This window comes from Caretta caretta, chromosome 2 (genome assembly GCF_965140235.1).
Source record: "Caretta caretta isolate rCarCar2 chromosome 2, rCarCar1.hap1, whole genome shotgun sequence".
NCBI classification, from domain to species: domain Eukaryota; kingdom Metazoa; phylum Chordata; order Testudines; family Cheloniidae; genus Caretta; species Caretta caretta.
Window position 1 is genome coordinate 146,817,638 of NC_134207.1, and position 27,166 is coordinate 146,844,803.

The following is a 27,166-nucleotide window of genomic DNA, read 5'->3' on the forward strand; positions in this document are numbered from 1 at the left end:
TGTTCCTTTTCCTCAACCATCTTTCTTTGCTACTGTTCAGCCTGGTCACGGGTCACCTCGGACAGCTGGGTACTGGACACGGTATATCTGGGCTATACCCTGCAATTTTTGGCTACCCCTCCCTCTGTCCCCCTCCCCTTCTCATGAGCAATTTCTCGTTCAGGAGGCTGAGAAACTTCTGTGGCTGGAGGTGGTAGAGGAGGGTCCTCGGGACAGGAAAGGGAAGGTGTTCTAGTCCCAGTTCTTCCCATTGCCTCAACAAGTCTTTCAAGAAGTTGAAGTTCCACATGGTTTCCCTGGTCTCCATCATCCTCTCGATTTACGGGATGCTTATGTCCACATTTCCATATTCCCGGGTCACAGGCATTTCCTCTTCTTCATAGTGGGCGGGAGCCATTTTCATTTTACGGCACTGCCCTGTCTTTGGCCCCAAGGATGTTCACAATGCATGGCACCAGTGGTGGCTTACCTGACACATTGAGGGGTCCAGATTTTCCCATATCTCAATGACTGGCTCATCAAGGGCAGGTCTCGGGTGCAGGTACAGAGGAGCCTTGATCTGGTGAGTTCCACCTGCCATGATCTGGGCCTGTTAATAAAACAAAAAAGTCCACATTAACGCCGTTCCAGCACATAGAATTCATCAGGGCGATCCTCAACTTCACGGGAGCCAGAGCCTTCGTTCCGGAAGCACATATTCAGGCCATGTCGGACTTGATCTCCCATTTAAAGAGCCACCCGCTCACTACGTCCCACACCTGCCTATGTCTGATGGGCCACGTGGCTGCGTGCATGTACATGGTCACCCATGCTTGACTCCATCTACAACCTCTGCAAGTATGGCTGGCCTTGATCTATATCCCCAACAGACACAGGTTGGACTGGGTGGTCAGGGTGCCGAACCATGTCTCGTCCTCCCTGCATTGGTGGTTGGACTCCAAGTTGGTGCTGCAGGGAATTCCCTTCGCAATCCCATCGCTGACCCTGGTCTCCGACGCTTCAGATCTGGGCTTGGGGACCTGCCTGGGCAAGCTGAACACCCAGGGCCACTGGCTGTGTGATGATCTCGTCCTCCTTATCAACATCAGCTAAGCATGGATGAGCGGGCGTGCTCGACCCATGTCCAACAGGTCTTGCTGGGTAGCAGGAAACCCTCCACCAGGAAACCTACCTGGCTAAATGGAAAAGGTTCACGTGCTGGGCCTCATAGCAGCGTCTTAGGGCCAAGCAGGCCTAGCTGCAGGACATATTGGATTATCTGCTACACCTCAAACTCCAAGGGTTGTCCCTCTCTTCAATCAAGTTTCACCTGGCCGCCATTTTGGCATTTCATCTTCTGTTCCAAGGCAGGTTTTTCTTCGCCCATCCTATGATGGTGTGGTTTTTGAAGGGGCTGGAGTGCCTCTATCCACATGTGCGGGACCCAGTCCCCCCAGGTCCTGAATCTTGTGCTGTCAAGGCTCATGAGACCTCCCTTTGAGCCTCTGGCTTCCTGCTCCCTCCTGCTTCTCTCCTGGAAGGTTTCGTTCCTGGTTGCCATAACGTCAGCTTGCAGGGTGTCTGAGATCAGAGCGCTCACCTTGGAGCCACCCTATATGGTCTTCTACAAGAACGTCCAGCTGCGCCCACATCTGACGTTTCTACCCAAGGTCATTTCTCAGTTTCATACTGGCCAGGACATATATTTATCGGTCTTCTGTCCAGAGTCCCATGTGTCTGACGAGGAACGCAGGCTTCACACCCTGGACATTAGGAGGGCATTGGCATTCTACGTAGATAGAACAAAGCTGTTCTTTAAATCAATGCAATTGTTTGTTGCAGTGGCAAACAGAATGAAAGGTCATCCAGTGTCTGCCCAGAGAATCTCATCCTGGATTATAGCCTGCATCTGCCACTGCTATGAGCTGGCAAGGATGCCCCCATCAGCAAGCGTGACAGCGCACTCAACGATGGCACAGGCGCATTATCAGCAGCCTTCCTGGAACAGGTGTCGATCCAAGAGCTCTGTATGGCCGCTATCTCGTCATCGGTCCACACGTTTGCATCGCATTATGCACTGACCAGGAAGCTCGAAACAATGCTGGCTTTGGCAGAGCTGTGTTGCAAGCTGCAAGACTGTGAAGTCTGAGCCCACCTCCGTTGATGCTGCTTGTGAGTCACCTAGAATGAAATCAACGTGAGCAAGCACTTGAAGAAGAAAAATACCCACCTTTTGTAACTGTTATTCTTCAAGATGTGTTGCTAATGTCCATTCCATTATCCGCCCTCCTATTCCTCTGTTGGAGCTGAAGGAACCAAGAGGGCATAGGGCCAGTGGTGCCTGATATACCAGCGCATGGGCGCAGCACTCAAGGCAGCGCCACGGCCAGCCCTACTGATACTGCTAAGGCAAAAATCTCCAATGGCCGCGCACATGGGCACGCATGCACCTAGAATGCAATGGACATGAGCAACACATCTCAAAGAACAACAGTTACAAAAGGTGGGCAACCGTTTTGTTTTTTTGTTTGTTTGTTTGTTTGTTTGTTTGTTTTAGATTTAGCTCTGTAAATAGTTTTAACACTTTGTGCAGGAGTTATAGTTTATAGTGTAGTTAGTGTTTTATAGATCTTAGTGTTTAGATTTACTCCCTTAGGGGGAAAACCACTCCCGTTCCCCGCTCAGGTACTGGACTACGCCCAGAACTCTGGGCTTCAAATTCAGCACTTCCTGTCTTCGTCTTAGTCCTTCTTAGTCAGCAACGACCACCAGCGCTGCCTCTACTGTCTTGGGAAAGCCCACATCATGGCAAGGTGCAGTATCTGCCAATAGTTCCCCAGCCATACCAGAGAAGGGCAGGAAATTCATCTCCAGAAATACCTCATGGAGAATGTTAGAGGGCTTTCCCTTCAACCTCTCCTCTGGTTCTTGTCTCACAGGCAGAAAGCAGAAGACCAGAAGTCCAAAATGCAGGCAGTGCAATGTTTATTGGGGTTAATTTCCACCAAACATGTATACCATAACTCTGATGCCAGAGAGCCTTGTTTCCCAGTGTCCCATTCCCAGCTCTGATGCTGCAGAGCAGTTACTTAATAATAGGCCAACAGCCATAATGATCCACAGTAATATTGTGAGCCCTGACCATTGTAATATAGTCCAACATCCAGGCCACCACCAGAAACACTGCTTCTCCTCCTTTGACAGGGTTAAGATCTTGTAACACTATTCTGGAGTGTATATTTTAAATGTGTCCAGGTGTTGGCAGTTGCAGTGAGCTGCTTCGGCAGTGTTCATGTGCTCTTGTCCATATCATAAGTCCACTGGATATTCACACAAAAAACGGGGTATTTTCCAAACCAGCTTGACTGCTTGGTATGGAATCAGATAATATTGCGCTGGTTTGATTTTTCACAGCAATGAGTGCCACAGTTCCATTTGTGTACCAAAGTCCCAATGGCAAGGTGTAGATGTGTGTAACTTGGTCATGTGCTGGTGTAATTTTGCCCCCTAGTATTGTGTACATTCCCAGCAAAACACCCCATAACCCATATACATCACCCCAAATGGCCCCCATTGGCAACAGGCCATTAATTCTGCCCCTCCCTGGCAATTGGGAGGGACACCTTCAAATATTTTCTCTGGACAAACTATTACTTAACTGAATTATTGTCCATTTTACACCATTCCATCCTTCCCATCTATCCCACAAGTGGTTCCCAGCGAGCTCCTCACTGTCTCATTATTTCCATAGGACTCATGGGGACCACCTTAGTTGCCATCCCCTGCCAAGGTACCATGGTAACTATTACACAGGTGCTAGCCCCCTAGTTGAGCATTTTGTATTCCCATACACACCTCCCCTTCCCAAGTTAGCCTTTTGAAGCCATTCTCCACCCATGTCATGAGGTTTCTTGTCCATTGAGTTAGCCGCAGGTTCACCTCTGCTGCCCTCTACCATCCCGTTGCGATTACAGACAATTGCTGTGCCAGTAGCTCATTGATTTGCTGCTGAAGTTTTATATTTTGGCTTATCAGTTCTTGGTTATCCCACTGTCCCCCAGATTCCATATACCCAACCCTTTGTTTTGTTCTATAGGCAGACTAGTGAGTTATTCCATGAAATGCATGAAGTGGTGTACATCAGTTTCCCCTTTTGTACAACAGACCAGGTTTGTAATGGTTTGTCTGCTATGCCAGACTTTAAGTTTATTCACAGGTAAAAGCTGAGAGACAGTATTGCCATGAGCCCTTTGAACAAGAGTTTTGATTTCAATTACCATTTTTAGCATGCTTAAAATTTTCCCCCCCAAATCATACACATTATACATATTTTACAGGGTTACTCACGAGCATTTACCCCAAGGTTTAACATTGTGGCAGTTTGATTATTCAGAGCCATCTTAAGGCTCAGTGTTTCTGGCATTGCTTCTTTTGTACATTTCACCCCCTCCCTTTGCTTCAGAGGTGTACTGTCTTTTAACTTTTTGTTCCTCTCCTGCAGTTTTTAGCTGCTATTTATTACCAAAAAACAGCCAGAATCTCACCCCATTCTCTTGGTTTTGGCTGCGCCAGCCAGGGCCACACTCTTTCGTCCTTATTTAAAAAGATATTAAACTTCATAAAAACATGGAAGTAAACCCAAAGGGCTAAATGCTAAATAGCAAAGACCCATCACACTTGCTGCCGGTGTGTGGCACAAGGATCTGTCAGTGTTGCAACTTGTAATGAGAGATTCAAATAGAGTTTTAGTGGCTTTTTAAAAAATTCTCTCTACAGCCAGCAGCAGTAGTATAGAAGTGCAGGTCATGAAATACCAAATGCCCATTGTGTACGTATGCCTGACACTCGCCTCCCGAAGCATGTACTCTTCTCTCAGCTAAGTCTACTTGGCAGCTGGTATTAAATTGGGTATAATGGGATGATCAGAGTCATTATAGGCCTCTCAGCCTGACATCAATCTGAGGGATGATAAGGGAGAGGATGATAGAGGATTTGATAGAGAATTAAAAGAGGGCAATATAATACATACCAATCAACACAGAATCATAGACCTGTATGGCTGAAAGGGACCTCAAGAACAAAAGTCCAGCCCCCTGCGCTGAGGCAGGACCAAGTAAACCTAGATCCTCCCTGACAGGTGTTTGTCCATCCTCCTTTTAAATGGCCTAGAGAGAGAAGTCCTAGCCTTAGAACCACTAACCCTAATGCCAAGTGGCCTACCCACAGTACCCCTAACCCTAGAGAGGAGGGCACTACCCATAGGAACCCTACACTTCGGGCAGGGAGCGCTACTGACAGAAACAATAACCCTAATTCAAAGTGGTCTACCAAAGAGGCAAACAGTATCCCGCATCCAAGTGGCTTAGCTGTAGGAACGCAAACACCATGGCATGGGCACAAATCCATAGCAACCCTAAGACTATCTGTAATTCCACCATTCCATGTGGAATTAATTACTAGCAGTGATCAGTAGTAACTTTCTCATTTTTAGTAATTTTCAGTAAACGATACCTACCAAATGATCAGGGGACAATCCTAATGGCTTTGTCGGATGATTCCATGAGAAATTTCTTAGAAGCCCTGATGAGGAATTTCTTTCTCATTATTTTAGTAATTTTCACTAACTGAGCTGCACCACTTAACCAGAAGTGAATCGTATGAGCATTCTCCTTCAGAAATTAATTAATCGCATACATCAATGATGAATTTCTCATTTTTAGAAACTTTCACGAACCGATTACTTCCAAATCACAAGCAGAGAATGGAAAAGTTTGTTGGAAGATGATTGCTGGAGACTTTATCACAAGTACATGAAAATAATGATTTTCTCATTTTGAGTAATTTGCATGAACCGATCTGTATCAAATAACCAAGATACTGCAATTGGTTTTTAGGTGAATGATTCCATGTGCAATTTCCCAGAAGACTGAAGAAGAATGAATTTCTCATTCTTAGTAATTTTCATGAACTGTAATTTTTTCCAAATCACCAGGGAAGGATTTTCGAGGATGATTACATGAGTAATTAATTACTAGCATAGATCAGAAATAACTGTCTCATTTTTAGTAATTTTCATGAATCGATCTCTATCACATCCCCAAGAGAGAATATAATTGGTTTTTATGTGGATGATTCCACGAGAAATATAGCAAGAGACCTGATGAGGAATGACTTTCTCAAATTGAGTAATTTTCACGAAATGAACTGTACCATATCACGAGAAGTGAATCCTAGGGGCTTTCAGGGAGATTCCATCTCAAATTTATCTGTCACACACATCAATGAATAATTTCTCATTTTCAGTACATTTCAGGAACCGATTTTTTTTCGAAATCACCAGGAGAGAATTGAAAAGGATTTTGGAGGATGATTCCATATGGAGTTAAGTTCAGTGATCAGTAATAACTGTTTCATTTTTAGTAATTTTCATGCACTAATATCTACCAAATGATATGGGAACACTCCTCATGAATTTGTCAGCTCTCTTTAAAAGAAATTTATTAGAAACCTTGATGTGGCATTATTTTCTCATTTTCTAGTAATGTTTACAAATCAATCTCAACCAAATCCCCAAGAGATAAATTGGTTTTCAGTTTATGATTTTATGATAAATATATCAAGAGACTGATGAGGAATGACTTCCTCATATTGAGTAATTTTCAGGAACTGATCCTTATATGACTAGAAGTGAATCCTAGGGGCTTTCAGGGAGATTCCATCTCAAATTTATCTGTCACACACATCAATGAATAATTTCTCATTTTTAGTATATTTCACAAACTGAAATCTTCCAAATTACCATCAGAGGATCGAAAGCATTTTGGTGAATGATTCTAAGAGAAATTTATCACTAGTACTTGTCAAAAATGAATTTCTCATGAGTAATTTTCTAGAACTGATCTCTACCAAATGATCAGGTGAGAATCCGAATTGCTTTTAAAAGAAGATTGCATGAGACAGCAATCGCTAGCTCTCTTTAGAAATGAATGTTTCATTGTTAGTAATTTACACAAACTATACCAAATAACCAGGGGTGTAGCTAAAAGGTCTTTGGAGGATGATTCCAGGAGGTACTATTTATTACCAGTGATCAGTAATAAGTGTCTGATTCTTAGTACTATTCACGAACCAATCTCTACCAAATCACCAGGCGAGAATCCTAGTAGACTTTTAATAGAGGATTCCATTACAATGTATCAGAATGAGGAATTAATGAGGAATTAATGTCTCATTATTAGTAATATTCACAAACCGATTATTCCAAACCACCAGGAGCGAATCTGACAGTACAACAGAGGATCATTACATGATGAATGACTGACTACCCCAATCAGTAAATAATTTCTCATCTTTCAGACCTTTCATAAACAGATATCTAATAAATCACCAGGAGAGAATCGGAAAGGCTTTTAGAGGATGATTGCATAATTACCAGGCGTGACCAGTAATAACTGGCTCATTTCTAGAAATTTTCACTGACCGGTATCTGCCAAATGACATGGGGATACACCTAATGACTATATCGAGTATCTTCAAAAGAAATTTCCTAGAAACCCTGATGAGGAATTACTTTCTCATTATTAGCAGTTTTCACAACCGATTTCTTCCAAGGAGCGAATCTGAATGCATTATAGAGGATGATTTCATAAGGAATGACTGACTACCCCTAATTGGTAAATGATTTCTCATCCTTTGGACTTTCCATGAATTGATCACTGGCAATTCACTAGAAGTGAATCCGAAAGGCTTTTGCACGATGATTGCATATGGAGTCAATTACTACGAATGATCAGTAATACTTGTCTCAATTTTAGTACTTTTCGCCAATTGATCTCTACCAAACGATCAGGAATACACCTTATGGGCTTTTTCGTGGATGATTCCCCAAATCACCAGGAAAGGATTTTGGAGGATGATTCCATGTGTAATTAATTACTCGATCTCTACCAAGTCCTCAAGAGATAATATAATTTTTTTTTGGTGGATGACTTCATGAGAAATATATCAGGAGACCTGATGCGGTATGACTTTCTCTCTAGTACTTGTCAATCATGAATTTCTCACTTTGATTATTTTTCACAAACAGATCTGTACCAGATGACGAGAAGTGAATCCTAGTGACTCATCCTCCAAAATTCTTTCCTGACGGAAAAACAATTTTTCATCAAGTGTTTCATGAATAAATTAATTTTTCATGACATTTATATTTTTTCTTTCAAGAAATAATTTTGGCAGTTGAAATCCTGGGGGAAAGAGTTTGCATTCGAAGGAAAACTCATTTCGGCCAAAACTTGATCAAAAATATAATCAAATTCTTTGGGGAAAGATAATCAGCTATTCAAACTAAATCTACCCCAAAAACCTATTGCTCAAAAGAAAACATAAATAATAAGCTGTCAAGTGCGATTTTTAGGTGTACGAACAAATTTGCGCTGAAAAATATGCGTAAAGTGAAAATCTGATAATTCTGTGTTTGCCAAAGAAAAGGGAAAGTGTAAAATTATATTTTCGTGGAAAAATCCATTTTTGGTAGAAAATGATTCAATCACTCTTTTGAGGATGCTTTTACTCGAAAAGAACCAACTTTTCACCAAAATTTTTACCCCCCAGCCAAAAATTTTTGTGCAGCAAAGAAGCTTGGGGAAAAGAGGTTTCATTGGAAGGAAAACAGATTTTAGCAACACCTATACTTTTTGTGATCAAAAACATCAAGATTTGATGCTGTCCCATGTAATCAGTCACTGGCTTTTCTTTCCCTCCAGTGTTTGCTTCTGTATGGGCTCTGTAAGCCAAGAGGGAAGAAAAAACATGATAAAAGGGAGAGATGTTTGCCATGCTCTTCCTCTCTCTTTCACCTCCATCTACAGACATCACCATCAAGTGACTGAAGTGCTGATCAAAGGGGAGAGCCAGACTGAAGGCCAACCAGCCAGTCTGTGGTGAGAAGCATCTAAGTTTGTAAGGGCACTGAAAGTGTGAAGATCAGCTTAGAATGCATTTTGCTTTTATTTCATCTGACCAAATTTGACCTATGCTTTGACTTATAATCACTTAAAATCTATTCTTGTAGTTAATAAATCTGTTTGTTTATTCTACCTGAAGCAGTGCGTTTGGTTTGAAATGTACCAGAGACTCCCTTGGGATAACAAGCCTGGTACATATCAATTTCTTTGTTAAATCAACAAACTCATATAAGCTTGCAGTGTTCAGCAGGGATAACTGGACACTGCAAGATGGAGGTTCCTACGGTTGTGTCTGGGACCAGACATATTGTCTAGTGTCATTCAGTTGCATAATCCAAGGAGCAGCTTACGTGCCAGAGGCTGTGCGTGAACAGCCCAGGAGTGGGGGTTCTCATAGCAGAGCAGGGTAAGGCTGGCTTCCAGAGTAAAGGATTGGAGGGACCTAGCAGATCTCTGGTCCAGATAACACCAGAGGGGAACATCACACACACATACGCACACAGTGAGGAAGGGAGAGGAGCCACCTGTGAGGAGAATCTGAGACGATGGCTACCCTGGCACACATATGATTGGATCCTGTGTGGCTGGCATCCTGGCCCAACTGCTCTGACTCCTTGACCTACGCCTGCAGGGCCTAAACTTAACTGGCAGAGGTGGGAGGGAGGAAGGTCAATAAACACAGACTGAGGAAGGGAGAGGAGCCACCTGTGAAGAGATTCCAAGATGATTTCTACTACAGCACACACATGATTTGAACCCACAAGGCCAGCAGCCTGAAACCACTGCTGCAACCCCTTAACCTACCCCAGAAGAGAATAGTTCTACCTGGCGGAGAGGGGAGGGTGGGAGATCAACAAACACACACACAGACTCACACACATTGAGGAAGAGAGATGAGCCACCTCTGAGGAGAGGCTGAGACACTGGCTACTTTGGCACACACATGATTTGAACCCGTGGTGCCAGCAGTCTGACACACTGCTCTGACCCCTTGACCTACGCCTGCAGGTCCTAGTTCTATCTGGCAGAGGGAGGAGGTGAACAAACACTTTAAAAATAACACAAGAAATAGGGTACAAACAAAACACTTATAAAACACTTAGTGGTTAACACCCAAATAGGCATGAAGCCCAGACCCAGGACTTAACAAAAGTGTGTTACAAAAGGTATTAAGCAAACAGTTTACTTCACCAATCTTTCACATAAACTGTAGGGAGCTGAAACTGGAACCAGGGGAAATACACACGCCCAATGAAATAGGAACCACAGCGAGGACGACAGTGAAGGCGACAGGAACAAAGTAGGTGTCAGGAACAGGTATTGTGGGATCTTCTTACTTCTGATCTTCTTTGATGAAATTGAAGGCAAGCACAGGCAGCCACTGGGGCGGATAGCACCCTTTGTACTGTGCAGAGCCCTGAAGTACGCTTCTATCAAGGGGCAGATTTTTTCTGAGGTCAGGTGACCCTTTCCATTTTTCTTCTAGGTTTCTGGCCACTATCTCGGTTGCTAGGCAGATCTTCCCAGGCTCGCCCAATCAGATTAACAACAAGGGTTAACAACAGAGTGCCAACAAGGCGGAGAACCAATATGGAGGATAAAAAAGCCCAAAATGGTGAATTAAGCGTAATAATTTTGTGTCACAGAATGCCTAAACAATGACAAAACAGCTGGACGAAGTGTCCCCTTTATAATTTTTAGACCATTGCTAACCAATGGGCAGTGGTTCCCAAACTTTAACAACCCATGAATCCCTTTCACTAAAAAGTCTCAGGAACCCCCTCCTAAAAAGGAATATGTCCAGGGATTTTCTCCCTTATCTAAACACAAATGATAGAATCAGTGATCTTGGAAATATAACATTTGTTTTTATGTCATGCTTATTACACACTATTTATTAATTATTATTTATTGTTACAGTATTTTTATTACATTATGAAAACGGCAACACTCTTGCAAGATCTCACTTGTAGCTTGTATCACTTTTGATTAAGTCTGTTATAAGACAAGGCTCCTATCAGAGGCACCAGTAGAAACAAGGGGTGTGGGGGCGAAGCCCCTGTACACCCCGGGGTCTGGGGGGGAGGACACTGCCGGAAAAGTGTGTGTGTGGGTCCATGGGGGCTGCTGGAAAAAAAAGGGAGGGACCCATGGGGGGGTGCCAATGTTGGGGTGGCACGTGACCCTTGTTGCCCTCCTGTACTGGCATCTCTGACTCCTATGTTTCATCAAGGAGTATCAGATGTGAAACAGCACGAAGGTATTTAAGAAGCCAACTCAAAGAGTTCCTCCTACACAAGCATTCAGGTCTTGAGCAGTCCAGGCAAACAATGCACATTACAACAAAGCTTAAACTTGTTCTTCATAATAATTTAAAAACAACACTAGCAGCCTATTTAATTTTAAAAACAGCAAAAAATATCCACCTCCCTTTCTATTTTGTATAAGGAGTCTTGAAGTTTAAATCTCCTCAGTGTGATAGATATGCTTGCTTTCATCTGCTTAGCTCTTGGAAGTCCCAAACTTCCATGCTGCTGGCCCCGTGCTGCCTGGGGCCCCTATGGACAGTTCTGTCTGCCATTAGGGAATTTTTTCCTCGAGAAACCACTGTAACATTTGGTGAACCCCCAGGGGCTCACGAACCCCAGTTTGGGAACCACTGGGTTAGGGCATTCACCTGCGATGTGGGATACCCAGGATCAATTTTCCCTTTGTTTAATGTGGAGAAGAAATGTGAACTTCGGTCTTCAATCTCCCATGAGGGAGCAGTAACTACTGGGCTAGGGGGTTTTCTGGGGCAGGTGGGTCTCAGCCTCTCCTGTTAAAGTTATTCCACTGTGTATAAATAATTAAATAGGCATTGGAGCAGGTGCATTAGAACATATATCTCAGGTGAGTGCCCTAACCACTAGGGTGCAGTCACTCTCCCTCTCCGTGAATATTTAATTAGGTATAAAAAAGTGGAACAGCTTCAACAGGAGAGATTGAGAAAGACCTGGCCCAGAATACTCCACTGTCCAGTGGTTATGGCACTCTTCTAAGAGGTGGGAAACAAGTTCACATCCTTTTTCCACTCAGGAAGAGAGGGGAATTGATCCTGGGAGACTGCCCTAACAACTGGGCTAAATGTTGAGAGGGACAGAATAGGGAGGTTGGGGGGAATCTGCTCTTCCTGCATTTTTTGTGAGAATTGGCTTAGGCGCCTAACTCCAAGTTCACAGCTGAGAAAAGACAGGCACTTCCATCTGGCTCACACTTATGCATTCAACTCCCTCTGAAGGGTGGGGCTTAGGAACCACCCCTCACTTTGGATATCCTATTAGCTATTTTAGTGGGTTCCCCCCTTAGCATTCTGGCTTTTGTGGATTTCATTCTTAGACAACTGACTCCCCCGCCCAATGCATTGTATGAAGAGCCTGGGGCGCCTAACCCTCAGCAGGGGATTCCATTGCATGGCAAGATGGCTAAAAGTTAGGCATTACAATGTTGAGCCCAGATCCTCAGAAGGTACTTAGGCACCTAACCCTCATTGATCTGGGTCTTAGACTCCTCCCTCCACTTGGAAGTCTGAGCCATGAACCCTCTCCAGGAGTTAGATACCTAAGACAGACAAGGCCAGATTTATATCTTGCATGCCCCTAAGCACAGCATCTTCAGTGCTCCCCCTGCCTACTGACCTTTGTGTTTTCCAGAAAAAATGACATGAAAAGAAATATAAATGATAATTTAAATATTTATACAATTAAATAACAAAAAATACATGTAATTAAAACAATCTCACAGGTAGCAGGTAGGGTCCCCTGCTATCTGTAGGTTGGAGTTGCAGGGTACCCCCATTGCACGGCGGCGGCCGGGAGCTGCAGGGTGCCCATGCTACCCAGAGGCGCCCCCCGCCATGTGCGTCCCTTGATAACTAGGGGCTAGATCTACAAAAGGACTTACATCTGTAACCTCTTTAGCCACCTACATCCATCATTTAGGTGCCAATGACATTCTCAAAACCCCTTCTCAGCTGCCACCTAAACCTGTCGGCACCTAAAGTTGCCGTGCAGTCTAGGTATCTGCTGGTAGACATGCACAATGCCAGATAAGCAGTCATGTTGCTCCCACAGCTAACAAGTTGCTTGTTACAGTCAAAGCCACAGTGGGATTCTGAAACTAGGCATTCCTTTGCCTATCTCACCTGCAGAGCGGATACGATTTGGATTCTGCACATAAAACAGCCAAGGGACAGCATATCAGGAAAAAAAATGAATGGGTGCTTAGCACTAGCTCCTCCCCCTCCCTCCCAGCATCTCCTGCCCACAGCGATCAGCTGTTCCACAGCATGCAGGTGGTGCTGGGGCAAGAGGAGGAGCGGGTATGGGGGGGTGATCAGGGGAGGGGGAGGAACTGGGAGGAAAGAAGTGGAGCAGAGGAGCGGTAGAGTGGGGTCAGGGCCTAGGGTGGAGCAGAGGCAGGAAGAGGTGGGACGGGGCCTGGGGCAGAGCAGGGGGTTGAGCAACCCCAAAGAAAGGAGGAACCTGGTGCCTGTGGTCTGTACCTGCCCAGGGTTGTCATGTAGTGTTAGGGAGAAGATTTAGTCTGGGATAAGATGAGACAAGTTTGGAGAGAGCTGTTGTATCTCCTTCCTGAGTGAATGCTGTAGAGAAGCCTATGAAGTTCTCCTGCACACGGAGCACCATTCCTCCTTAGCCCTCCCCACTTCAGCAAAGCTGCACAAGCCATTTATATCAACTAGCATCTTCTGCAGGAGCTCCTGAAAGACAGCATAAATAGAAGTTAATTTTGGTAGCAAACCTCTAACAAGCTCTCCTATGCATGTTCAATTTTTTGTGTCTTGTAACATAGCCAAAAGGATTTTCATGGAGAAAGCAGAAGGAACCATGTTGAATTTAAGACTCTCACTAATTTTGAAGTTTCTAACCCAACTCTGGAGCTCTTTACAAATTGGTTAACATCGGAAAAACTACCTACTTCCCTAACCTCATTCTCCAAAGTGGCTGAAACATTCCTGGTGATACTTGTGATGTTATTGACATAAACTGTGACTGTATAGATCATTGTTGCAACCAGGGTCCTATGGTTGCACCAGGTCTTGTTCAGAGGAGGCCAAGTGGGTTGTGTATGGGAAGGTTGTAGTTTGCTGGTTATGATTATGCTGTCTGTATGAGTGTATCATTTTTGTATTCCAAGTTATGAATATTCGCTGTGTACTTGGTTGAGTCTAAGTAGCTTCAGTGAAGCATTTGGTCAACTTCTTGAGAAAGGACTATTCCCAGTAAGTGCCCAATCAAGACACTTAACTGACAATGGACTTTGGGAGATGCTAATCCACATCTGAGTTTTCCTGGGAAAGTTCAAACTAACAATGGCATCGGCCTGCAAAAAGCTGACTCATTCATAGACATGTAACTTGCCCAGGTGACTGAAAACTCCATCTTGTTGAGGGTGTTGGGAACACTGGGGCATGGCCACTAGGTAACTCGAGGGGATGGAAGACCACGAGTGTCGATGAAGCCCCCTCGTACTAGGCCCTAGTGTCCTTACCCCCCCCTCCTGCCTGGAGGCACTCGCAGAAGCTCTGCGTACTAGGCCCAAGTGTCTTTCCCCCCCCCCCCCCCGCCTGGAGGCACACACAGCAGTTATGCTGAGAATCTGCAACAATATGTTGCAGAGTCAGACTGCCTGAAACTAAGCAAGGCCAAACAGGGGAGATATGGAAGAACAATGCTGAATAAAGCAGCTTTATGTATAGTTTAACAAATGATACAGAGAATCGGGGAACTAGCTGGGAACTGGATTGGCTGGCTATATGGATACTTGGGGCAGCTTGCTATTGGATAAGTATGCTAGGAAAAAGGATGTATAAAAGCCTGTGTAACTTCCTGCTCTGTTGTGCAGGATTTGAGATTTTATTCTCCCTGTACCTTTTTGCAGCTGCAAATAAACTTTTCTGCTTCTCCACCCCGTTGTGATTATTGGGTGTAGCACACCGGGTATCGAACCAACTCAAGCTGTTGTTCAGCCTTTCGGCACTGGGTGCCGGCAAAAAGGGGATTTTACACAGGAGAACAAAGTGGTTTCAACCGACAAGAGAAAGACTATATAAGGCCCTGGAAACCCCTCCATTTTGTTTTCAGCTGTCTCAAAATAGCCTCTCCACCCCAAAAAGATGCCTGAAAGAAAGTGGAACAAAGGACAGTAACTACGGGCTGTGTGAATGACTGCTGGACCCAGACTATGAAGGAGTCTAGTCTGTGAAAGAACATCTGTGAGGGTGAAACTGGAACATCTGTGAGGGTGAAATTTACCTGCATTTAGTTTCCTACTCTATTGGGCTTAGACTTGTATGTTTTTGTTTTATTTTGCTTGGTAATTTACTTTGTTCTGTCTGTTATTACTTGGAACCACTTAAATCCTACTTTTTATATTTAATAAAATCACTTTTTACTTATTAATTAACCCAGAGCAAGTAATTAATACCTGCGGGAGAAAACAGCTGTGCATATTTCTCTATCAGTGTTATACAGGGTGAACAATTTATGAGTTTACCCTGTATAAGCTTTATACAGAATAAAACGGATTTATTTGGGGTTTGGACCCCATTGGGAACTGGGTATCTGGGTGCTGGAGACAGGAGCACTTCTTAAGCTGTTTTCAGTTAAGCCTATAGCTTTTGGGGGATGTGGTTCAGACCTGGGTGTGTGTTTGCAGCAGGCTAGCGTATCTGGTTCAAAAAGACTGGGTACTGCTTCCAGGGAAAATGGTTCAGAGGTAGTCTCAGCACATCAGAAGGCAGTCTCAAGGGGGTCTCTGTGACCCAACCCAACACCATACTCTCCAAAAGAACCATGCCTGAGCCGAAGACCAAACAGAAAGCTTCAGCTCAAGCCTTCGAAGTCTGGCAAAAGCATAAGCAATTGAAAGATAGTGGTTAGAAAAGGAAATGTTTGGTAGCCTTTGTGATGGAGTCACCACCACCAGTTCCCCCAGTGGCTGCAGGCATTTCCCTACACCCCCACTGAATTTCACCCACACCCCCTGTCATAAATATAAAGGGAAGAGTAAACACCTTTAGATCCCGCCTGGCCAGAGGAAAAACCCTTTCACTTGGAAAGGGTTAAGAAGCTAAAGATAACCTCACTGGCACCTGACCAGAAAGACCAATGAGGAGACCAGATACTTTCAAAGCTGGGGGGGGGAACAAAGGGTCTCTCTGTCTGTGTGATGCTTTTGCCTGGGCCAGAGCAGGAATGCAGGTCAGAACTCCTGTAAAGAGTTAGTAAGCAATCGAGTCAGATATGTGTTAGATTCTGTTTTGTTCAATGGCTGCTAAAATAAGTTGTGCTGAATGGAATGTATATTCCTGTTTTTGTGTCTTTTTGTAACATAAGGTTTTGCTTAAAGACGGGAGACCAAGGGCCAGGAAAGCTGGGAGCTCCAGTAAAGTTGTCATGAGCACTTACTTGGTGAAATGTGGTACAAAGTCACATGACATCAGTACAAAGGAAAATACTCCCCAAGTCAGCGGATCAGACCAGGGGGAGCGGTTGTTTCCATTTTCGCTCGTGCCGGGTAGGGGCTCGCGCACACAGAGCTGGCAAGGGAAGAGCTGAGGCAGGAAACTGAGGTCGCGGCGCCTTCCCGCGTGCAGCTCTGAAGGACTGAGGCCGCGAAAACTTTCCTCTCAGTTTCAGCTTTGAAGCAAGGCCGGTTACATGAGCGGCAGGTATCGCAGGCTGGGGGAGGCTGAGACATCCCAAAAAAACAGGTGTTGCCCCACCCACACTCTGCCACTAGTCCCCCTCTTCCTTCTGTGGCTCTTCCCCTGTACTGTGGCCATGCGCTCCTGGTTAAGACAGGGTCAGGGGTGGTAGGTCTGCATAAATTTTCCTGCTACCCAGAACCCGCCCCCCCCAAACTCCACCCCCGCCACCTGCACCTGTCCAAGGCTCTGGGAGGGAGTTTCGGTGGGGGAGAAGGTCTGGGGAGCATCAATCGCTAGCACTCATTAGTAGTTAATGTCTCATTCTGAGTAATTGACACAAACTGTTTTCACAGCCCCATTTCTTCCAAGGAGCAAATCTGAATGCACGATGGTATCACGAGGAATGAGCGATTACCCAGGTCGGTAACTGATTTCTCATCCTTTGGACTGTCCATGAATCGATCACTGGCACTTCACTAGAAGTGAATCCGAAAGGCTTTTTGCACGATGATTGCTCACTTTCAGAAACGTTCAGGCAATGATTTCTTCCAACTCCCCAGCCGAGAAGGGAAACGTTTGGTGGAAGATGATTGCTGGAGACTTGATGACTAGGACTTGTCAATGATGAACTGGGTAATTTTAAGGAACCGAACGTTTCCAAATCCCCACGAGAGCATGCAGTTGGTTTTTGGTGGATGAGTCTATGCGAGAAATCGATCAGGAGACCTGAAGAGGAATGACTGTCACAGATGGAGTAATTTTCACGAAATGATCTGCACCGTAGGAGGCGAAATGAAGCCTAGGGGCTCTCACGAAGAGGCTGGCTCATAGTTATGCCTCGTACACCTCAATCGTGACTTTCTCATTCAAAGTACTTTTCTCGAACTGACCTCTTCTAATCACCAGCAGAGACTCGAAAGCCTTTTGACGACTCATTCCTGGGGTAAGTTGTCACTCGCACTTGTCAAAAATGAATGTCTCATGATGAGTAAGTCTCCAACCGATCTCGAACCGCTCTCTATCACCTGGTCAGGCGAGAATCCGAATGGCAATGAGAGGAAGAGTGCATGAGACATCAGTCGCTAGCACTCATGAGCAGTGACTGTCTCATTGTGAGTAATTGACACAAACTGTCTCTACCAAATGACCAGGAGTGTAGCGACAAGGTCTTTGGAGGATGGGTCCATGAGCTGCGAATTCCTACCACTGAGCAGTAATCACTCTCTGATTTTTCGTAATGCTCACGAACCAATCGCTACCAAATCGCCAGGAGAGACTCCTCTGAGCTTTTTCGTGGATGATTCCATGCCAATGTCTCAGAAGACTTGATGAGGACTGAGTTTCTCCTTCTTAGTCGTGTTCACGAACCGAGTGCTTCCAAATCACCAGCAGCAACTGTGAAGGGACGATAGAGGATGATTACCTGAAGCATGAATGACTACCACTAATCGCGACGTGATTTCTCCTCTTTCAGACTTTTCATGAGCCCATCCTTAACAGATCGCCAGAAACGAATCTGAAAGGCTTTTGGAGGATGCTCGAACGTGGACTTACTTACTAGCGGTCATCAGTCACAACTGTCTCCTCTTGAGTGATTGGCAGTAACCGATAGCTAGCCAATGATCGGGGGCTATCATGTTAAATGGCTTTGTCCGAGGACACCTTGAGCGATTTCTTAGAAGAAACTCCTGAGGAGCAATTGCTTTCTCATTTTTTAGTAATTTTTACAATCTCACCACATGACCAAACAAGCCTGCCACGGGCTGGCAGGAAGATTCCTTGAGAAAGTTGTCAGCCGCACGCAAAACAATGATGAAGTTCTCCTTTTGAGAAGTGTTCACCAAACGATTTCTTCCGAGTCACCAGCAGAGAACGGAAAAGTTTGGTGGAAGCTGGAGACTTTACGCGAGCACTTGTCAATCCAGAGTTTCCCAGTCCGAGTCATTTTCACGAACCGATCTCCGCCTCACGAGGAGGCGAGAATGCAATGGGCTTTCTGGTGGATGATTGCATGAGAAAGTATCACGAGACTGAGGAGGAATGAATTGCTCATGACTAGCAATTTTGCACGACCCGCTAGTTCTCCAAATCGCCAGGAGAGAATCGGAAAGGATTTTGGAGGCTGATTCCCTATGGCGTTAGTTACCAGCCGTGATCAGCAATAACCTGCTCGTTTTTGGAAATGTTCATGAACCGGTGTCTGCCAAATGACATGGGGATACACCTAAGGAACATGCCGCGTGTCCTCAAGAGAAATTGACTAGAAACCCTGATGAGGAATTCCTTGTCATTCGTCGGTGTTTTCACAGCCCCATTTCTTCCAAGGAGCGAAGCTGAATGCACGATGATATCACGAGAAATGAGTGATTACCCCGGTCGGTAACTGATTTCTCATCCTTTGGACTTTCCATGAATCGATCACTGGCACTTCACTAGAAGTGAATCCAAAAGGCTTTTGCACGATGATTGCATATGGAGTCAATAACGACGAATGATCAGTAATACTTGTCTCAATTTTAATACTTCTCGCCAATTGATCTCTACCAAACGATCAGAAGTACACCTTAGGGCTTCGTCGGATGACACCATGAGAAACTTCTCAGCAGCCCTAATGCGAAATCACTTTCTCATTTTTTTAGGAATTTTCACGAACTGAGCTGTACCGGATGTCCCGAACATCCCTTGAGAAAGTTACCAGTCGCACATCTCAATGATAAAGTGCTCACTTTCAGAAACGTTCAGGCAATGATTTCTTCCAACTCCCCAGCCGAGAAGGGAAACGTTTGGTGGAAGATGATTGCTGGAGACTTGATGGCTAGGACTTGTCAATGATGAACTGGGTAATTTTAAGGAACCGAACGTTTCCAAATCCCCACGAGAGCATGCAGTTGGTTTTTGGTGGATGAGTCTATGCGAGAACTCGATCAGGAGACCTGAAGAGGAATGACTGTCACAGATGGAGTAATTTTCACGAAATGATCTGCACCGTAGGAGGCGAAATGAAGCCTAGGGGCTCTCACGAAGAGGCCGGCTCATAGTTATGCCTCGTACACCTCAATCGTGACTTTCTCATTCAAAGTACTTTTCTCGAACTGACCTCTTCTAATCACCAGCAGAGACTCGAAAGCCTTTTGACGACTCATTCCTGGGGTAAGTTGTCACTCGCACTTGTCAAAAATGAATGTCTCATGATGAGTAAGTCTCCAACCGATCTCGAACCGCTCTCTATCACCTGGTCAGGCGAGAATCCGAATGGCAATGAGAGGAAGAGTGCATGAGACATCAGTCGCTAGCACTCATGAGCAGTGACTGTCTCATTGTGAGTAATTGACACAAACTGTCTCTACCAAATGACCAGGAGTGTAGCGACAAGGTCTTTGGAGGATGGGTCCATGAGCTGCGAATTCCTACCACTGAGCAGTAATCACTCTCTGATTTTTCGTAATGCTCACGAACCAATCGCTACCAAATCGCCAGGAGAGACTCCTCTGAGCTTTTTCGTGGATGATTCCATGCCAATGTCTCAGAAGACTTGATGAGGACTGAGTTTCTCCTTCTTAGTCGTGTTCACGAACCGAGTGCTTCCAAATCACCAGCAGCAACTGTGAAGGGACGATAGAGGATGATTACCTGAAGCATGAATGACTACCACTAATCGCGACGTGATTTCTCCTCTTTCAGACTTTTCATGAGCCCATCCTTAACAGATCGCCAGAAACGAATCTGAAAGGCTTTTGGAGGATGCTCGAACGTGGACTTACTTACTAGCGGTCATCAGTCACAACTGTCTCCTCTTGAGTGATTGGCAGTAACCGATAGCTAGCCAATGATCGGGGGCTATCATGTTAAATGGCTTTGTCCGAGGACACCTTGAGCGATTTCTTAGAAGAAACTCCTGAGGAGCAATTGCTTTCTCATTTTTTAGTAATTTTTACAATCTCACCACATGACCAAACAAGCCTGCCACGGGCTGGCAGGAAGATTCCTTGAGAAAGTTGTCAGCCGCACACAAAACAATGATGAAGTTCTCCTTTTGAGAAGTGTTCACCAAACGATTTCTTCCGAGTCACCAGCAGAGAACGGAAAAGTTTGGTGGAAGCTGGAGACTTTACGCGAGCACTTGTCAATCCAGAGTTTCCCAGTCCGAGTCATTTTCACGAACCGATCTCCGCCTCACGAGGAGGCGAGAATGCAATGGGCTTTCTGGTGGATGATTGCATGAGAAAGTATCACGAGACTGAGGAGGAATGAATTGCTCATGACTAGCAATTTTGCACGACCCGCTAGTTCTCCAAATCGCCAGGAGAGAATCGGAAAGGATTTTGGAGGCTGATTCCCTATGGCGTTAGTTACCAGCCGTGATCAGCAATAACCTGCTCGTTTTTGGAAATGTTCACGAACCGGTGTCTGCCAAATGACATGGGGATACACCTAAGGAACATGCCGCGTGTCCTCAAGAGAAATTGACTAGAAACCCTGATGAGGAATTCCTTGTCATTCGTCGGTGTTTTCACAGCCCCATTTCTTCCAAGGAGCGAAGCTGAATGCACGATGATATCACGAGAAATGAGCGATTACCCCGGTCGGTAACTGATTTCTCATCCTTTGGACTTTCCATGAATCGATCACTGGCACTTCACTAGAAGTGAATCCAAAAGGCTTTTGCACGATGATTGCATATGGAGTCAATAACGACGAATGATCAGTAATACTTGTCTCAATTTTAATACTTCTCGCCAATTGATCTCTACCAAACGATCAGAAGTACACCTTAGGGCTTCGTCGGATGACACCATGAGAAACTTCTCAGCAGCCCTAATGCGAAATCACTTTCTCATTTTTTTAGGAATTTTCACGAACTGAGCTGTACCGGATGTCCCGAACATCCCTTGAGAAAGTTACCAGTCGCACATCTCAATGATAAAGTGCTCACTTTCAGAAACGTTCAGGCAATGATTTCTTCCAACTCCCCAGCCAGGAAGGGAAACGTTTGGTGGAAGATGATTGCTGGAGACTTGATGACTAGGACTTGTCAATGATGAACTGGGTAATTTTAAGGAACCGAACGTTTCCAAATCCCCACGAGAGCATGCAGTTGGTTTTTGGTGGATGAGTCTATGCGAGAACTCGATCAGGAGACCTGAAGAGGAATGACTGTCACAGATGGAGTAATTTTCACGAAATGATCTGCACCGTAGGAGGCGAAATGAAGCCTAGGGGCTCTCACGAAGAGGCCGGCTCATAGTTATGCCTCGTACACCTCAATCGTGACTTTCTCATTCAAAGTACTTTTCTCGAACTGACCTCTTCTAATCACCAGCAGAGACTCGAAAGCCTTTTGACGACTCATTCCTGGGGTAAGTTGTCACTCGCACTTGTCAAAAATGAATGTCTCATGATGAGTAAGTCTCCAACCGATCTCGAACCGCTCTCTATCACCTGGTCAGGCGAGAATCCGAATGGCAATGAGAGGAAGAGTGCATGAGACATCAGTCGCTAGCACTCATGAGCAGTGACTGTCTCATTGTGAGTAATTGACACAAACTGTCTCTACCAAATGACCAGGAGTGTAGCGACAAGGTCTTTGGAGGATGGGTCCATGAGCTGCGAATTCCTACCACTGAGCAGTAATCACTCTCTGATTTTTCGTAATGCTCACGAACCAATCGCTACCAAATCGCCAGGAGAGACTCCTCTGAGCTTTTTCGTGGATGATTCCATGCCAATGTCTCAGAAGACTTGATGAGGACTGAGTTTCTCCTTCTTAGTCGTGTTCACGAACCGAGTGCTTCCAAATCACCAGCAGCAACTGTGAAGGGACGATAGAGGATGATTACCTGAAGCATGAATGACTACCACTAATCGCGACGTGATTTCTCCTCTTTCAGACTTTTCATGAGCCCATCCTTAACAGATCGCCAGAAACGAATCTGAAAGGCTTTTGGAGGATGCTCGAACGTGGACTTACTTACTAGCGGTCATCAGTCACAACTGTCTCCTCTTGAGTGATTGGCAGTAACCGATAGCTAGCCAATGATCGGGGGCTATCATGTTAAATGGCTTTGTCCGAGGACACCTTGAGCGATTTCTTAGAAGAAACTCCTGAGGAGCAATTGCTTTCTCATTTTTTAGTAATTTTTACAATCTCACCACATGACCAAACAAGCCTGCCACGGGCTGGCAGGAAGATTCCTTGAGAAAGTTGTCAGCCGCACACAAAACAATGATGAAGTTCTCCTTTTGAGAAGTGTTCACCAAACGATTTCTTCCGAGTCACCAGCAGAGAACGGAAAAGTTTGGTGGAAGCTGGAGACTTTACGCGAGCACTTGTCAATCCAGAGTTTCCCAGTCCGAGTCATTTTCACGAACCGATCTCCGCCTCACGAGGAGGCGAGAATGCAATGGGCTTTCTGGTGGATGATTGCATGAGAAAGTATCACGAGACTGAGGAGGAATGAATTGCTCATGACTAGCAATTTTGCACGACCCGCTAGTTCTCCAAATCGCCAGGAGAGAATCGGAAAGGATTTTGGAGGCTGATTCCCTATGGCGTTAGTTACCAGCCGTGATCAGCAATAACCTGCTCGTTTTTGGAAATGTTCACGAACCGGTGTCTGCCAAATGACATGGGGATACACCTAAGGAACATGCCGCGTGTCCTCAAGAGAAATTGACTAGAAACCCTGATGAGGAATTCCTTGTCATTCGTCGGTGTTTTCACAGCCCCATTTCTTCCAAGGAGCGAAGCTGAATGCACGATGATATCACGAGAAATGAGTGATTACCCCGGTCGGTAACTGATTTCTCATCCTTTGGACTTTCCATGAATCGATCACTGGCACTTCACTAGAAGTGAATCCAAAAGGCTTTTGCACGATGATTGCATATTGAGTCAATAACGACGAATGATCAGTAATACTTGTCTCAATTTTAATACTTCTCGCCAATTGATCTCTACCAAACGATCAGAAGTACACCTTAGGGCTTCGTCGGATGACACCATGAGAAACTTCTCAGCAGCCCTAATGCGAAATCACTTTCTCATTTTTTTAGGAATTTTCACGAACTGAGCTGTACCGGATGTCCCGAACATCCCTTGAGAAAGTTACCAGTCGCACATCTCAATGATAAAGTGCTCACTTTCAGAAACGTTCAGGCAATGATTTCTTCCAACTCCCCAGCCGAGAAGGGAAACGTTTGGTGGAAGATGATTGCTGGAGACTTGATGGCTAGGACTTGTCAATGATGAACTGGGTAATTTTAAGGAACCGAACGTTTCCAAATCCCCACGAGAGCATGCAGTTGGTTTTTGGTGGATGAGTCTATGCGAGAACTCGATCAGGAGACCTGAAGAGGAATGACTGTCACAGATGGAGTAATTTTCACGAAATGATCTGCACCGTAGGAGGCGAAATGAAGCCTAGGGGCTCTCACGAAGAGGCCGGCTCATAGTTATGCCTCGTACACCTCAATCGTGACTTTCTCATTCAAAGTACTTTTCTCGAACTGACCTCTTCTAATCACCAGCAGAGACTCGAAAGCCTTTTGACGACTCATTCCTGGGGTAAGTTGTCACTCGCACTTGTCAAAAATGAATGTCTCATGATGAGTAAGTCTCCAACCGATCTCGAACCGCTCTCTATCACCTGGTCAGGCGAGAATCCGAATGGCAATGAGAGGAAGAGTGCATGAGACATCAGTCGCTAGCACTCATGAGCAGTGACTGTCTCATTGTGAGTAATTGACACAAACTGTCTCTACCAAATGACCAGGAGTGTAGCGACAAGGTCTTTGGAGGATGGGTCCATGAGCTGCGAATTCCTACCACTGAGCAGTAATCACTCTCTGATTTTTCGTAATGCTCACGAACCAATCGCTACCAAATCGCCAGGAGAGACTCCTCTGAGCTTTTTCGTGGATGATTCCATGCCAATGTCTCAGAAGACTTGATGAGGACTGAGTTTCTCCTTCTTAGTCGTGTTCACGAACCGAGTGCTTCCAAATCACCAGCAGCAACTGTGAAGGGACGATAGAGGATGATTACCTGAAGCATGAATGACTACCACTAATCGCGACGTGATTTCTCCTCTTTCAGACTTTTCATGAGCCCATCCTTAACAGATCGCCAGAAACGAATCTGAAAGGCTTTTGGAGGATGCTCGAACGTGGACTTACTTACTAGCGGTCATCAGTCACAACTGTCTCCTCTTGAGTGATTGGCAGTAACCGATAGCTAGCCAATGATCGGGGGCTATCATGTTAAATGGCTTTGTCCGAGGACACCTTGAGCGATTTCTTAGAAGAAACTCCTGAGGAGCAATTGCTTTCTCATTTTTTAGTAATTTTTACAATCTCACCACATGACCAAACAAGCCTGCCACGGGCTGGCAGGAAGATTCCTTGAGAAAGTTGTCAGCCGCACACAAAACAATGATGAAGTTCTCCTTTTGAGAAGTGTTCACCAAACGATTTCTTCCGAGTCACCAGCAGAGAACGGAAAAGTTTGGTGGAAGCTGGAGACTTTACGCGAGCACTTGTCAATCCAGAGTTTCCCAGTCCGAGTCATTTTCACGAACCGATCTCCGCCTCACGAGGAGGCGAGAATGCAATGGGCTTTCTGGTGGATGATTGCATGAGAAAGTATCACGAGACTGAGGAGGAATGAATTGCTCATGACTAGCAATTTTGCACGACCCGCTAGTTCTCCAAATCGCCAGGAGAGAATCGGAAAGGATTTTGGAGGCTGATTCCCTATGGCGTTAGTTACCAGCCGTGATCAGCAATAACCTGCTCGTTTTTGGAAATGTTCACGAACCGGTGTCTGCCAAATGACATGGGGATACACCTAAGGAACATGCCGCGTGTCCTCAAGAGAAATTGACTAGAAACCCTGATGAGGAATTCCTTGTCATTCGTCGGTGTTTTCACAGCCCCATTTCTTCCAAGGAGCGAAGCTGAATGCACGATGATATCACGAGAAATGAGCGATTACCCCGGTCGGTAACTGATTTCTCATCCTTTGGACTTTCCATGAATCGATCACTGGCACTTCACTAGAAGTGAATCCAAAAGGCTTTTGCACGATGATTGCATATGGAGTCAATAACGACGAATGATCAGTAATACTTGTCTCAATTTTAATACTTCTCGCCAATTGATCTCTACCAAACGATCAGAAGTACACCTTAGGGCTTCGTCGGATGACACCATGAGAAACTTCTCAGCAGCCCTAATGCGAAATCACTTTCTCATTTTTTTAGGAATTTTCACGAACTGAGCTGTACCGGATGTCCCGAACATCCCTTGAGAAAGTTACCAGTCGCACATCTCAATGATAAAGTGCTCACTTTCAGAAACGTTCAGGCAATGATTTCTTCCAACTCCCCAGCCGAGAAGGGAAACGTTTGGTGGAAGATGATTGCTGGAGACTTGATGGCTAGGACTTGTCAATGATGAACTGGGTAATTTTAAGGAACCGAACGTTTCCAAATCCCCACGAGAGCATGCAGTTGGTTTTTGGTGGATGAGTCTATGCGAGAACTCGATCAGGAGACCTGAAGAGGAATGACTGTCACAGATGGAGTAATTTTCACGAAATGATCTGCACCGTAGGAGGCGAAATGAAGCCTAGGGGCTCTCACGAAGAGGCCGGCTCATAGTTATGCCTCGTACACCTCAATCGTGACTTTCTCATTCAAAGTACTTTTCTCGAACTGACCTCTTCTAATCACCAGCAGAGACTCGAAAGCCTTTTGACGACTCATTCCTGGGGTAAGTTGTCACTCGCACTTGTCAAAAATGAATGTCTCATGATGAGTAAGTCTCCAACCGATCTCGAACCGCTCTCTATCACCTGGTCAGGCGAGAATCCGAATGGCAATGAGAGGACGAGTGCATGAGACATCAGTCGCTAGCACTCATGAGCAGTGACTGTCTCATTGTGAGTAATTGACACAAACTGTCTCTACCAAATGACCAGGAGTGTAGCGACAAGGTCTTTGGAGGATGGGTCCATGAGCTGCGAATTCCTACCACTGAGCAGTAATCACTCTCTGATTTTTCGTAATGCTCACGAACCAATCGCTACCAAATCGCCAGGAGAGACTCCTCTGAGCTTTTTCGTGGATGATTCCATGCCAATGTCTCAGAAGACTTGATGAGGACTGAGTTTCTCCTTCTTAGTCGTGTTCACGAACCGAGTGCTTCCAAATCACCAGCAGCAACTGTGAAGGGACGATAGAGGATGATTACCTGAAGCATGAATGACTACCACTAATCGCGACGTGATTTCTCCTCTTTCAGACTTTTCATGAGCCCATCCTTAACAGATCGCCAGAAACGAATCTGAAAGGCTTTTGGAGGATGCTCGAACGTGGACTTACTTACTAGCGGTCATCAGTCACAACTGTCTCCTCTTGAGTGATTGGCAGTAACCGATAGCTAGCCAATGATCGGGGGCTATCATGTTAAATGGCTTTGTCCGAGGACACCTTGAGCGATTTCTTAGAAGAAA

General features: G+C 45.2%; 1 protein-coding gene across 1 annotated transcript in view; it reads left to right on the forward strand.

Annotated features, from left to right (window-relative positions):
• The window catches only part of NFX1 (nuclear transcription factor, X-box binding 1), a 253,243-nt gene extending 244,186 nt beyond the window's left edge, over nt 1-9,057 (forward strand). The window contains exon 25 of the transcript XR_007355121.2: nt 8,742-9,057. The gene's annotated coding sequence lies outside the window, so the exon portion shown is untranslated. The remainder of the gene's footprint in view (nt 1-8,741) is intronic.
• The last annotated feature ends 18,109 nt before the right edge of the window (nt 9,058-27,166 follow it).